This window comes from Epargyreus clarus, unplaced genomic scaffold (assembly GCF_041222505.1).
Source record: "Epargyreus clarus isolate Ecla_fem2 unplaced genomic scaffold, WU_Ecla_fem_2.2 ptg000035l, whole genome shotgun sequence".
NCBI classification, from domain to species: domain Eukaryota; kingdom Metazoa; phylum Arthropoda; class Insecta; order Lepidoptera; family Hesperiidae; genus Epargyreus; species Epargyreus clarus.
In genome coordinates, this window is record NW_027332240.1 from 4,187,783 (window position 1) to 4,204,257 (window position 16,475).

The 16,475-nt window shown below is 36.5% G+C and overlaps 1 long non-coding RNA gene across 1 annotated transcript; it reads left to right on the forward strand.

Annotated features, from left to right (window-relative positions):
• The first annotated feature begins 4,059 nt into the window (after positions 1-4,059).
• LOC140756370 (uncharacterized) lies at positions 4,060-11,914 on the forward strand. Its single transcript, XR_012103883.1, has 2 exons — positions 4,060-4,658; positions 9,847-11,914. It is a non-coding gene; the product is annotated as an uncharacterized LOC140756370 (long non-coding RNA).
• Positions 11,915-16,475: the final 4,561 nt, after the last annotated feature.

Genomic DNA, 16,475 nt, shown 5'->3' on the forward strand with positions numbered 1-16,475 from the left:
GCGAAAAATATTGTATTTTTATTTTAACGCAATTTGAAAATCACGAGGTCATAAAAATTGCAAAAATATACATTTTCCTAAAGCAATGACGATATTGTGTGAAAATACTGAGTCCGTATATTTTTCTTTGCCATATTTTTTATGTACTTATGAAACCTCTTTCTTTATAGAAACATCAGTTTTTTATAGAAACATCAGTTAAGACGTTATTAAAAATATATATCTACATTACAGAACTCCACATCTGAGCTCCGATTGAAATAAAAGTACACCAACAAATTTGTCAAAAAATCCACATAAAGAAACTTGACGTAAAGATCCAAACCCGAATTTCAAACATTATTTAACTTGACCGCCAGAGGGCATCGGCAACTGATCTTAGTAACTCGAAACCGTCGAAATATCTTAATTCAAGGACTCGCCACAAACGACATTTCCAGGCAATGTTTGACGGATACAACCGGATTAACTTAATAGTGTCGGAAATGGGGGTTTGCCTTTGTTAAACGGGTACAATTGCTGGCTTCCTTGGGGCAACTATGTAATTATTATTTAGTCTCTTGTTAAAAATAAGAAAGTTAATAAAATATTGACGACCCGTGTGGTAGAGCGGTAAATCAATCCGAATCCGGAAAGGGTTCCAGGTTTGATCCCCGGCCAGACGATGATTGAAAGATGTAATTGGATTCTGGATCTTAGTATTTATGTATTCATCTTTGTGTGTGTCGACTGCTTAAAATATAGTCTATGTCACTCCTATGATTGAGATTAACTTAAATATGCCTCATAATAATTATGTTTAAATCTGTCGTGGCGTCAAGTCCTTGAAACAAACGACAATTTTAGCCAATGTTTGACGGATACAACCATTAACTTAATAATAATGTCGGAAACGTGGGTCTCCTTTGTTAAACTACGGTTTGGTACAGTTGTTGGCTTTCTTGAGAAAGCAATTATATAATTTAGAAAAGCATTGCAAATACCTATCATGTAAGTTAAGAGCTTCCAGTGCATTTTTTTGGGAATACTTTAAAATCGAAGGAAAATAGGAAATATTGTATTATATTTTAACGCGTCGTGGAAATGACTAGGTCGTAAAAATTGCAAATACAAATATTTACCAAAGTGATTTCAAGAAGTTATTAAAATCTTATATTTATATAAAATTATCGTGTCACAATGTTAGTAACCGTACTTCTCCGAAACTGCTTTACCGATTTTCACCAAATTTTATATGCATATTCAGTAGGTCTGAGAATCGGCTACTGTCTATTTTTCATACCCCTAAGTAATAAGGGTTGTTCACCCCTAACATTTTATTTAGATGGCAACGTTTGCCGGGTAACTGAGTATTGATATAGATTGCTTGTATTGTTAAATAGTGGTTTCGTTACCTTGTCAAAAGCATTGCTTTATTTTATATTATTTCTTGTTAGATACCCCATTCTAGCAAAAAGCAGATCAGCTGCTAATTAAAGCCCGTTGGAGCCCATTTATCTGCGTCAACGGACCGCTAGAGAAACTTTTTGCTCGGTTTACTTCGCGATAATCCGATGGATAAAAGTTAAGAAGAAAATGCTTTATAATATAGAAGCAGACGAGCATGCAGTTCACCTGATGATAACTCCTATCTGGGGTTGATCAGATGTCCATGGGCGGCAGTTGCCACTTACCATCAGGTGGACTGCATGCTCGTCTGCTACTACTATATTATAAAAAAAAAATACAAGTGTGGCAAAGGCAAAAAGTGTGGCACTCGGAGACTGCCGCGGTAAAGCTATTGCATAGCATTTTTTATGCTATGAAAACGCTCAGAAGGAATTCCAGAAATACAATATATTCTTCCATAATCATCAACATTTACATTAATACATCTTTATCCACTATTTTATCATATCTCCATTATATAAGACATTGCAAATATCAGCTGACATTTCATAACTCCAAGCAAGACTGAACATTCTAAAATATAAAATAGAAAAGTAACATAAAGTATTAACAAATAGATAAGTGACATAAAGTATTAACAACCAGCAATATAAATGGATCAATGCGATGTGCCTGTGACATTTGGCCGAATGTTACAGGTACATCGCATTTTTCATTAATAAATGCACTTTGTTTATTCATATTTAAAACACTTTGTACACAAATTATTTGTACCATAAATCATAATGGCGTTTTGATTTTGTGCTGTCAAGTCTGTCAGTTGTAATTGTACGTTTAAAAATTACAAACACTCTTTTACGTTATTTTATCAATCCAGAATTCAACATAGCTTATGTTGATAAAACATATTATTTGGATAATATGGTAATATAATTTTGAATTTTATAATGGGAATATAAAATATACTTCACGCAATTTTAAGATTTCTGCACGGATTATAAAAAAATGTGTATTACTGCCATCTGTGTTCAAGTTGACGAATTAAGGTTATCAAATAAAATAATAAGGAATGTAAAATAATACTTTATTCAATTATATCCATATTTTTCTATTGACAGTCAACAACTCGGTTGCCTGGAGACTTGATATCCAACAGTCCTCCACCGCTATTTTCACTTACACCACCAGGGGCGCCGGCAGCATTTGGTCAAGGTGACGGCGCACCATTATGCCATTTTCAGTTCTGACTTCATAATGGAGTCTACCTAATCTTCGGATGACGACTCCGAACTCCCATTTAACTCTTGGGTTGGTGTAACTGCGGACTTGTACCTTATCACCTTGTCCGAACTCCTGCGTTGGCGGTGCATTGTAATGTAATCTGGATAGTGGGGCGGATTTCTTAAATAAGGCATGCATATAGGTTCTTACCTCTCTGCCGAACATTAACTGATAAGGTGATAACTCTTTTGTATTAGGTGTACGTCTCAAGCGTGCCTTGACAGTTAACAGTTTATCAAATAAACTTCCGCTCTTGCTGATATAAAAGAACATTCAGGTATTAGCCGATTATTTTCTTTTTGTACATTCAAAAATTTAAATTTTAGCTTTTTATATATTTCTTCAAATTCGTACCTGTATTTTATTTCCTCTTCTAAATTTTCTTCTTCTGTAAGCCATTAATTTTTTTCTTGAATCGCGTAGAATTTGTTCAAATTTTCTTGTAAAGAATTCAGTCGTATATTTATTTCTTCAATGTCAATTTTTTCTATTCCCGAAATGTAATTTTCGGTTCGTTTCATTAACCCACGTAATGTGACTCGTATTGCCTTATTGTTTTTTAGTTCATTCGACATCTCGTCGCCAATATCAAATAAAATAATAAGGAATGTAAAATAATACTTTATTCAATTATATCCATATTTTTCTATTGACAGTCAACAACTCGGTTGCCTGGAGACTTGATAGTTGGATATCAAGTCTCCAGGCAACCGAGTTGTTGAAAGGTGTTACTTATTTTCGTTACGGAATTTCTCGATTCGGTCGCCGCGCTCAAAGCCCGCGATAAAAGCTATGCAATAGCTTAAAAAGTCGAAAAGCGAAGTCTTAGTAACAGGGTTCCGTTTTTACCCTTTGGGTACAGAAGCCTAAAAACCATAGGTTTAGTTAAAGTTACAACATTAGTCTCCCATATATTCAAACACATTCTCCAAACTTATTCCCCGCCAAAATTATTTCCGGATCGTAAACTGACCGCAACTATCACTATAATATTCAAATGATTGATGACCATCTTTTTCAAAAGACTCAATACCGGAAGGGACGTGGGTCATATTTGACCCACAACACTCTTTGAATACATGTTTTAGAATTTATTTTACCATGAGTTTTAATAACATAGAGCAGCGTTTCCCAGCCTTTTTCAGTCCACGGACCCTTAGGAAATCAAGCACAGTTTTCACGGACCCCCTTAATATCATAAACAGAAAAAAAACGGATTAGGTATTTATTTTAGTTATTACAGATACAAAAAAAAAACAAATACAGAAGGTAATTATAACTGTTTATTATGAAAAATATGAAAAAAAATGTGAAGGTTGGTGTTGCTTTTTTGCAACTAAATCAGGGATATTCGGGTTGATGTTGCTACTAAGCTGTAATCTCAAATCATATTCTACTAGTTACGTGTAAGCGACAGCCCTACACGTTAAGGCTGCATCGCGCCAGCCCTACACCGTTCTCACGCTGCATCGTGCTTGCGCTGCATCGGGCCTTCGCGGAACGGCCAACGCTGACGAGGCGCGCAGGTGGCCGTCCCACGCGCGGGTGGCCGTCCCACGTACAGGTGGCCGTCCACCATGGAATCAGTTCACCTCCATCGCGGAAAGTGACTCGACCTATCCCATCAATTTATTTTTTTAATTTCATTTTTGTTAAAACTTGTGTAAAATTTGTGTTAAATTTAAATAAAAATTTAATTTGTTCGCGAAATAGACTGCAATTATTTCCTCGACGCCCAGCTCCCATAACTGGCGCAGTCGAAAGTTCCCGGTTTGTGCGTGTTTCGGACTATCGCAATTAAACGAGGAACCCATAAGTGGCGCAGAACCCATAACTGGCGCAATCGAAAGTTCCCGGTTTGTGCGTGTTTCGGACTATCGCTATTAAACGGGAAACCGAACCATTGAACGAGATCCGGACGTCGGGGAACCCTGCTCAGCTCGCTACATCCAAAAATCGATGTGCAAATACGAGATGAAGCTACTTCTGTGAGTAATAAGTAGATATTAAGTATGTACCTATTGGTTGCAGCTCCTATACAATATATGTCCTTCCTATCCCTATAAATATAATTTTATTGAAAATTTGAGTGAACAGTGACATAAAATCTTTCAAGATTTTTTTATTACGAGCAAATAAGGGTAGTTCACCCAGTTCTCGTCAGGAAATTCGTAGATCTATACGAGACCGTAATCGTAATTTAGATTTATTTGTCATAGAAGAATCATTAAATATGACAGAAAATTCAATGCCAAGTGTAAGTGGAACGGCAATTTCTGCTTCTTTGTCAGACAAAACCGATAAAATTTTTAATGCTTTAAGATTAGTCCCTGAGTTTGATGGAAATTCAAATGTTTTAATTAGATTTTTAAACATATGTGATCAAATTGTATTAGCATATGTCGATCCGGCATCTGGAAATGAGTTAAATAATTATGCAGTGATAAATGGAATTTTAAATAAAATTAAGGGACCCGCGGCTAGAACCTTAGCTACGAATGGCATCCCATCGGATTGGAATGGAATCCGCGCAGCTCTTATTAATACCTTTTCAGATCATCGTGATGAATCTTCATTGTATAGCGATTTATCTATGTTATCTCAAGGTAATGACACACCCCACATTTTTTATGAACGAATTCAGAATTTACTCGGTACAATAATGACATATGTTGAGTTACATGATGATATTTCCACTACCGTTGAAGCTAAACGGACCTTATATAAAAAATTAGCTTTACAGACTTTCCTTAAAGGCTTACGTGAACCATTAGGCTCACGCATACGTTGTATGAGGCCTCCAATGCTTGAAAAGGCCTTGGAGTTTGCTCAGGAGGAATTAAATATTATTTACATGCAAAATAGAAATTCTTATTCACGAAAACTTACACAACAGACACCATCATTCAGAACTAACAATTTTAATCCTTTCTTTAATAAGCAAATTAGCCAGCAGTCACGCATGAATAATTCTCAGATGTTGCCACACTTAAATAAGCCTTATCAAGGTCCATCAAAAACCCAGCAAATGTTTAGGGCTCTACCACGATCGAATATGAGCACTGGTTTTAGGATACCACTTAGGGAAACTCACCCCACACAGCACCAACGCCAGGTCAGTAATCAAATGCACGGACAGCCTATGAGTGGCATTAGCCACCCCAAAGCCCGTACATTGCCACCGACTTCAATGAAACCTGACTGGAGCCGACAAGGTCAGTACCGTTCTCCAAATTATTACCAAGAAATTAATACTAATGAGTATGATAACTGTGATGACATTGACCATAACTTCGTCGATAACTATGACATGAGCTATGACACCCCATCTAACGTAGTTGAACACTTAGTGGGAAACGGTTACATAAATGACCAACAATTTATTGAACAGACTGACGAACAAACGGACGAAAATTTTTTGTCAGCTCAAATTTCAAGTGTCCCAAGATAGAATTAAATTTACAAAATAAAAGACAGCTTCCATACATTCAAATTCATAACCCACCTCTGAAATTATTAATAGATACAGGAGCAAATCAATCCTTTATCAATCCAGAAGCTATAGAAAGATACTATTCGGATTTACCATTATATTACGACCCTTTTATTGTGACAAATATTCATGCTTCTACTAGAAATGACTATTCCATAGAAATACCATGTTTTTCTGAAATTAATGACAATAACCCCGTAAAGCTTTACATTTATAGGTTTCACAATTATTTCGACGGTTTAATAGGTTGTGATTTATTAGAGCAGTGGCAAGCAAAAATTGATTTAGGCTCTCGCATACTTAACACACAGTTTGCAAAAAATAAAATCCATATGTTTGAATCTGGCAGTGTAAATTTAATAGAGGTGATAATACCAGCACAATCTAGCAAAATTATTAAAGTGCCAACTACTATAGCTAACGGTGAAATTATTATAGATAGACAGACCATTTGTGAATGTAGTATTGGTGATTGTTTGACTATTTCTGAAAATAGCCAAGCCTATGTAGAAGTTTCTAACCCTTCTAAAAATGATGTGATTTTCACATTGATCCAACCAATTTCTGCAAGTTTATTCAGTGAACAATCAGTTTCGGCCTATGATTTTTTTAATAAAAATAAAAATTTAGATCGCACTCAAAAAATTTTATCCAGATTACGAACTGATCATTTAAATAAGGAAGAAAGTGCAAATTTATTTGCCTTATGCAAAAAATATGCCGATGTTTTTTATGTAGAAAACGAGCCACTTACATTCACCAATAATATCAAACATCGTATAAAAACTACCGATGAATTTCCTGTTCATTGTAAGACATATAAATACCCTCATGTGCATAGAAATGAAGTACGGGCTCAAATAAAAAGTATGATTGATCAGGGAATTATCAGACCATCTAGTTCTGCGTGGAGTGCACCCATCTGGATTGTACCCAAAAAGGCAGATGCTTCGGGTAAGACTAAGTGGAGACTTGTGGTTGATTTTAGACGACTGAATGAAAAGACTATTGATGACAAATACCCCATCCCTAATATTAACGACATACTTGACAAATTAGGTAAATGCCAATACTTTTCGACTTTGGACCTAGCTAGTGGTTTTTATCAAGTGGAGACTCACCCTGATGACATACATAAAACTGCATTTAGTGTTGACTTTGCTCCCGGACACTTTGAATTTTTAAGAATGCCCATGGGTCTTAAAAATGCCCCATCAACCTTTCAGAGAGTCATAGACAACGTTTTACAAGGCTTACATAATGAAATTTGCGTAGTTTACTTAGACGATATACTTGTATTTTCCACCTCACTACAAGAACATATAGTTAATTTACGTAAAGTTTTTGACCGACTTCGTCAATCCAATTTTAAGATTCAAATGGACAAATCCGAGTTTCTGAAACATGAAACACCGTATTTGGGACATATTATAACATCTAACGGAGTAAAGCCAAACCCTGACAAAATTAGTGCTATTTCAAAGTATCCAATTCCCAAAACTACAAAACAAATTAAAGGATTTTTAGGCTTGCTAGGTTATTACAGACGTTTCATACCTAACTTTGCAAGACTGACCAAACCACTAACTAGCTGTTTAAAAAAAGGTGCAAAAATAACCTTGTCTGAAGAATACATTGAATGTTTTAATCACTGTAAAACACTACTGACAAACGATCCGATATTACAATACCCTGATTTCACTAAGGAGTTTAATTTGACCACAGACGCATCAAACTTTGCACTTGGAGCTATTTTATCACAAGGACCTATAGGTAGTGACCGACCAGTAGCGTACGCATCCAGGACTCTTAATGACAGTGAATTAAATTATTCTACAATTGAAAAAGAATTGCTAGCAATTGTGTGGGCGACTAAATATTTTAGAGCATATCTGTTTGGCCGAAAGTTTAAAATCTTTACAGACCATAAGCCCTTGCAATGGCTCATGAACTTAAAAGAATCGAATTGTAGGTTGACAAGATGGAAATTAAAATTAGCCGAATATGACTTTACAGTAATTTACAAAAAAGGGAGACTTAATATTAATGCAGACGCTCTTTCTAGAGTTGAAATTCATAATGAAGATTTAAACTCAATAGCTGTTAATATCTCAACTTGTTCATCATCAACTGTTACCGCTCCAGATGATAGACCCTTTATAAGCCAATCGTCGACTGACACAGCACCAAACATAGAACCCTTAAGTAGTCCATGTTCCACAGTAACAGCAAACTCTCGTTTTTCTATTACTGACGAATTAATACCTGCGAATGACGTTGAAACTGTCAGATCACGTAGTGAAACCATGCATACCAGTAATGAAGATCCTGTACTTGAAATACCTATTGTCAATGACCCTTTGAATAAATATCATAAACAGTTAATTCTTAATATTTGTGAGCATCCATCTAACCGTAAACCAAAAGTCACAACACCTTTCAACACGTATGAAAAAGTAGTTACAGATATTTCAGCTAATAATTTTCAACAAGATTTAATAAATACAGTAAAAAATTTCATCGACCCAAAAATTCTAACTGCTCTTCTTGTAAATCCGCCTGAAAAAATGCTTACAGTTGTACCAATTTTGCAAGAATTCTTTAAAAATTCATCAATAAGATTAGTCCTAGTTAAGCATGAATTAGAAAATGTCAGCAGCTATTTTGAGCAACAAGATATTATACGCAAGTATCACGAAGGTAAAACGAACCATCGTGGTATCACAGAAACCTATTTATCCCTTTATCATAGATACTTTTGGCCTAAGTTAAAAGAATCTATAAGTAAATTTATAAATTCATGTACTACATGTAGTAGAGCTAAATACGACCGTCATCCAATTCGTCCAGAATTTAAAATTGTGCCACCTCCTAGTAAACCTTTTGAAATGGTACATGCAGATGTATTAACAATTAATCAAGAAAAGTACTTAACTGTAATAGACGCATTTTCTAAATACGCTCAAATATACAAAATATCTGATTGTACAGCCCCAAATATAGTAAAAGCTTTTCTTACCTTGTGCACTCATCATGGATTTCCAATTAATTTAACTACTGACCAAGGAACAGAATTTACTAATCAGGTATTTAGAGAATTTCTTCTGTTACATAATGTACACCATCACACTACTGCACCTTATTCTCCTAATGAAAACGGAATGATTGAACGTCTTCATAGCACCATACTCGAACACTTAAGGTTATTAAAACTACAGTATAAAAATGAATCCACTTCTACTTTAATGAATTATGCTATAATTGCCTACAATAGTTCCGTACATAGTTTAACAAAATGCAGACCCTTTGACTTAATATCTGGACATTTCGATCCGCGTGACCCTACTGACTTAAACTTAAATGAACGACTAATGCAACAATACATTCAAGACCATCGTCATAAAATGGATTTAGTATATAAAATTATTCACGACATTTCACAGACTGAACGTAACACACTTATGTCTCAACAGAATGCACGTAGAGAACCACAGATAGATTATGAAGAAGGACAAGAAGTTTACATTAGGAACCCGGTAGCTACAAGACAAAAAATTGCACCGCGTTACATACATGATAGAGTTATTTCAAACTTACCTGTACATATATACACTTCAAAGAAGCGCACACCCGTAGCTAAAAATAGACTGAAACGTAAACGCAAAACGTCTGGATTGTTACAGATGTCTGGTGATCCTGATACACCTGGCCCAAGCACAAGACATTCGACTTGACAGTTTAAATGATGGTCCTGGCATTCTTCCTTTCAAACTCGGACCTGCAAAAATAACCTCACATTATCACACCTTTTTACATGATATTAATTTTGATGAAATTCAGAAGCAATTAGATTTGACTAAAACTCAGTTAACTGATGTCACAAATAACTTAACTACTAGAGGCTTCGCTCTTTTTAAATATCAAATCATACACTTGTCTGACAAAATTAAGGAAATAAATTCTCAATTAGATACTTTTCTGCCAACAAAAAGAACCAAGCGTGGTTTAATCAATCCATTGGGATCCATAATTAAAAGTATTACGGGAAACCTCGATTATAATGATGCTTTACAGTATGAGCAAATGTTTCATATCTTACAGAAGAATGATGTAGATTTAGCTAATAGTTTAAATAATCACATAAGTTTATATAAGCAGATGTCTTTCCATCAAACAGAAATATTAAGTAATTTAAGTAGCAATCAAGTTAAGTTAGAAAAAGCTTTGACACGCTATATTAATACTACAAGTAATAATACTATACAGCTTACCCGTTATGTCCAATTGTCGCAAATATTAACACTTATAGCTGAAAATATTCAAGATTTGCGATTAGAGATAGATAGAATAGAAAATATTTTAGCGTTTAGCCGTACAAGTACCGTACATCATTCTGTTTTAAGTACTAGTAATGTAATTGATATGTTAAGCAGATTGAAAGATATATATAACCAAGATCAGATTATTAATTTAGTTGATGCTCGACTCTACTATGATTTAATTAGGTTAGGATGTTATTTCGTAGACAATAAACTCATTATTGTTCTTAAATTTCCCATTGTATCTCCATCAACTTATGACCTTTACCGTTTGTGTCCAGTTCCTAATAAGCACCATGAAGTTATAATTCCCCCATCTCCTTTTGTTGCAACCAACTCCAAGGAATATGCATACATGGAGGCAGAATGCCCGAAGGTCGACACCATATTCATATGCAAGCAACAAATGAGCTATCAAACCAGAACATCTCAGGACTGCATCAGCACACTAATTCATTTACAGAAAATAGATGAAACGTGTCACCCCACGCCTATTTTTCTGTCTCAGGAGGCTCTACTGGAGCTTGACGATCAACACTATATACTATCTTTTCAAACCCCCACGAAAGTACAAACGCTATGTGGACAGGAACGCCATCAAATCATCGAGGGTAGTTTCCTTGCTACTATACCGAGAACCTGCAGCATCAGAACAACAGAATTCACTATCACCAACGTCAACGATAAACTCCGTGGACAGCATTTCGAAATACTTACATTCACAAATTCTGAATTATTAGCCTTGTCATCTTCAAGGAATCGAAAAGCTCATTTCAACATAACTGCAATAGATCTTAATAAACTACATGTCATTGAAGACCAAATATCAATGGAAACTTCACCAAAAGTAACCGACGCCACTTCGATGAGTACTTACCATACTACTCTTCCTCTGTACCTGTTAATCCTACTGGGTACAATTGCTCTCGCTATTGCGTACATAAGGCGATACCGGCGAAATAGAAAATCAGAAGACATATCAAAATCGAATGTTGAAATATCTCTTCAACCGTGTGCAACCTCAAGTGAGCATCACTCGTCGACAGCTACACGAGAGGACAAGAAGGCCGCAATATTTGCACTAAACGTAGGCAAATAGTTGCTCAGCTGGGGCGGGAGAAGTTACGTGTAAGCGACAGCCCTACACGTTAAGGCTGCATCGCGCCAGCCCTACACCGTTCTCACGCTGCATCGTGCTTGCGCTGCATCGGGCCTTCGCGGAACGGCCAACGCTGACGAGGCGCGCAGGTGGCCGTCCCACGCGCGGGTGGCCGTCCCACGTACAGGTGGCCGTCCACCATGGAATCAGTTCACCTCCATCGCGGAAAGTGACTCGACCTATCCCATCAATTTATTTTTTTAATTTCATTTTTGTTAAAACTTGTGTAAAATTTGTGTTAAATTTAAATAAAAATTTAATTTGTTCGCGAAATAGACTGCAATTATTTCCTCGACGCCCAGCTCCCATAACTTACTTGTAATCTGTTTCTGTATTCGTTTTTGTATAAACAAGAGTAGATAATGCGTTTTCACATAGGTATGAAAAAAGTTGAAAAAAGCAGTAAAGCGGCCTTTTTGCATTTAATGAGCGATTTATGCATGGTCCAGAGATGACACCGCAGACCCCCATACATATACTCACGGACCCCCGGGGGTCCGCAAACCACAGTTTTGGAAACGCGGACATAGAGCGTAATGATGTATAATTATAATAAATCAGTATGTTACTATCATAATATCTATAAATTACATTTTTGTATCTATGTCGCAGTCAACTAGCTTATTAAGCTAGCTAGTCTGTTTACTAAACGGCGTCGTTAAAGTAGCTGCCTGAATGATTTAATTAGAATTCAATGAAATAACTAGGCAAATGACTTGGATCGATAACGTCACTGCCACCTTTTATTTTGTTCACGAGGTGGAAACCTTTAAAAGGTACCCGATGCCGTGGGAGCGACACAGGGTTATGTGGGACTCTTACCGCACTAAAACCCCCCGGTGGCCGTCCTCGACGCTGCGTAGAGGACTCCGGGATCTCCAACGGAACGCAACCGGAGTCCTCTTAGCGCGTTGCCCCGTCGAGCTTCGCCCTGGTGAGCTTAACGCTCACACGCCATTTATCACACACGTCACGTCACTGCCACCTAAACATTTGCCTAATTCTAATCCTGCTCGATAATGATCACAAATGCTACTTTATTTGGAAGGCTTTGCATAAATACTTTACCGCTCTCTTCGAAGCTGAACTAAACTATTTCTATCACATAAATATTACATAAGATAGACTGCACTTCCATTTGGTATTTCCGTTGAAAAATAGCGCTCTATTCGTCCCATACTCCGTGATACCGATGTTAGGCGGAAATAACTTAAGAAGTAATTTGTTAACCCGTGCCGGCCATGGGGCTTAGTTGACCTCATGAAATTTACTACAAATAATGTAATTTTCATGCAACATTAGGCTAAACGGTTGGGTTATAGGGACATTTTAGACTTGGGGGTTACAATCAACGATGTCTGTATGATGGATGGTTCTCTTTTGGAGTTATTTTCGTGCGTTACGAGACACTGATCAGGTTTTGGGTGTGGTAAGGGATCTCAGGGAACATTAACTTATGTAAGCTTCTGCTTAACTGAGGCTTTCTAACTTAGTCCTAAGGGCCTGGCCTCAGGAGTACTTAGGTCCTAATAGTATACTCTTATCTTATCTGGAGTTACAGATATCCATGACCAGCAGTATAAAATTCGTATCTCTAATCTTATCTGGGGTTAATTATAGATATCCATGGCCGGTGACCACTCACCATCAGTACCTAGCACTCGTAAGCTTCATATATGCTTAAAGTTCAATAAGTTACGGAAGTTATTTACAGGTGTTTTTACTAATCTGTCTGTTCATACATACATACATACACACACATTTATTTATACTCTACGGTTACGATCTACACTTAAAATCCTTACTTAACATTATAAATCCGAAAGTAACTCTGTCTGTCTGTCTGTCTGTCTGGTTATCTTTTCTTCACGCCTAAACCACAGAACCGATTTTAATGAAATTTTGTACAAAGATAGTCTGAGACCCGAGAAAGGACATAGGATAGTTTTTATCCCGGAAACCCCACGGGAACTAGGAATGGCGATCTAAGATTAGCAACGTTGAAGGTACGAATTTTCAGTTTTATGTATGTTAGTATGTTATATCATTTTCTTTTAAACGCGGGTGAAGCGGCGAGCAAAAAATGTGACAACGACTTCACTAGGCCTTACCTGCACCAAACCAAATTGCAAATTGAAATACCATGGTAGTATATTCCAGGCTCTAGACTTTTCTCAATTGTGAAAGCTCGAGCCCAGCAGTGGGAAGCAAGCCCAGCAAAAAGGCAGACAAAGACCTCATTAGCAGTCAGGTGTCCATGACTGGCATAATGGGCAAGTGCTGTATCGATTATGCAATATAGCGGGAGATTAATTGCGAGATTTATTCAATCCGAGGCCGCCACGGTGGCAGGATCGATGCTCGGCTGAAAACATAGGGCTGTTGTTTGTTTGCGTTTCTTTTTACCTGACTTCGTTAATGTTTTTGGGGCATATGTATGTCTCTTTGACACGCCCGGTAGCTCAAATGTCTTGACGTATTTGAAGGTATGAATTGTCGTTGGATCGTCCAAATAGTGAGAGTAAGTGAGCATATTACGTCCCTTTTTGGTCAACTATTTGTAAGCAATCGGTTTTTTGTATTTATAATAACAGTTGGTGTAATTTCAGTTTGGAAATAAGATAGTGGTGTGAGTTATTCTAATTTAGCCATCAAAGTTGGAATGTATTTGAAACGACCTTAAGATCTATTTTTTAGATCCTACTAAGGGGGAATAGTATATATCTATGAGTGGTCCTTACTGCTTAACAACCTTAACATCATTGCGCATTTTATATTTCAAGTTAATAAAAAAAATCTCTTTTCTTCTTAAAAAATACTTCATTCACTTCTCAATTTTAGAAAACAAAAATCTTAGAAAAAATGTAGCATAACGGTACAAAATATAAACCCGTGTGTACACAAAATACGTATGTCATCCGTGGCATCAAGTAGAAATCCAATTGAACTGCATTTAGCGGCCGAACACGAGATAATTGAGCAGGGACTTTCTATAAGGGTTGGTACAACCCTACTAATTTTCCGGCGATCCCTGAATGGATTGAACGGGAAAATCGGAAAATTCGGGATTTAAATTGGCTATGTTAAATGGGTATTGGTAGTTTCGGATCGGGTTTCCTTTGTCATGATCTTAATTTAAGATTCCTTGCCATATTTTGAGTGTAATCGTTTGACATACTTGTATTTGGGGTTCCGTGATGGATTAGCATTTTTCTTTAAGGTACCGTGGATAAATTGCAAAAACGCCTTAAATTACATTACAATAGTCCATCGCTGCTGTATTCAGGTTTGAGTCAGAAGATCTAAGTTATTTAGGATGATTTCAGATTGAAACCGTTATAATTTCATTTGAAGACTTAATTAGCAAATGATGCAAATGCTACGAGAATGCAGTCCATCTGATGGTAACTCTCTGTCGCTCCTGGACATTTGTAACAACTCCCTATAGACAAGGGGTTTACTTGAATCCTCATAGATGCTTTGCCACTCCATGTTTCATTGAAGCCTATAAACCCTTTTTTACAACACTTTTTCCATGCTGATGATCAAAGTAGGATCCTATACTAAAATATTTTTTTTTAAATGCCCCATTATCACCCAGGTGATTATGTACCAGGTGATAAAAATTCACTAATGGAAGAAAATAATCACCCAGGTGATATCACCTTGGTGATCACAGTGGAATATACCACTACTTCAATATCTAAAAGCTTTTAATTCAACACATTATTTATGCCCATAGCTTTCAATAACATCCCTAAAGCAGAGAAAAATAAAGACACAAATAACTTTGCAACCAAAATAAGAATGGGACCCCAAATCGGTTTCTGATGGCAGAAGGAAATTCGAACGCACATCTGCCGCGTAATTTATACCACTTCCTGTTTTGTACAAAGGCTATCTTTTATGGAAACTATAAAAGATATGTTAAGATATGTTGCTGTGACATACTAAATGTGGAGCAATTAAGTGGGATTACCAATAAAGGTAAAGGGTATATAATTTTTTTTTTTTATTTCAGACTATAAGTTTGTCCATATTTATTGTTAGTATACAGTTCAAGTATTAACCTATACACACAGAAAAATAAAAATAAAAATAACACAACTACCAGGACTAAGTTGAGTTCAGATAAGTATGTCTCCCTTACCATGGTAAAGGATACTTGTCCTCCCTACAAACCAGACAGCACCGCTTTATACTACTATCAGGCAGAAATAGGTGTAGCGGTGGTGTCTTCGTAGTCGAACCATGAAGAGTTCTATTACTTTTGAGATATGTTATAAGATACATAAGAATACCAACGATATCGCCAAGGCCAACATATCTATAAAGATATCTGTAAGTATTGGATACATATCTACTTTTAACCAGCAAGTTTTGTAGATCTTTCATCCTAAAGTAATTCCTTATCAAACTTCCGTATTATACGTAGCTAAAACACCGTAACAAACTTCTGAACTTGAGGTCATAAAACCCTGGATGTAATAACCATCAGAATTTGAAGTCGATGACGGAGTTTGGCCGATGAAGGGAAGGTAAATAGCTTTGTGGTCGCTTTGATAGCGATATCACAGGTTTAAATTGCTTATTATAATATTACCATAAATATTACCTGATTACGGAGTCTAATATTTTTCGAACGTATGTCTCTGTCTTCTTTTTATAATATAAGAGTAGCAGAAGAGCATGCAGTCCACTGGATTGTAAGTAGCTACTGCCGTTCATGGATATCTGCATTCTGCAATCGACCCCAGATACGATTGTATTCCTACCTGCGGTCGGTCACAGATGCACCTCTACCCCTGAAGACTAAGCTGTAACGTCTCTGAAA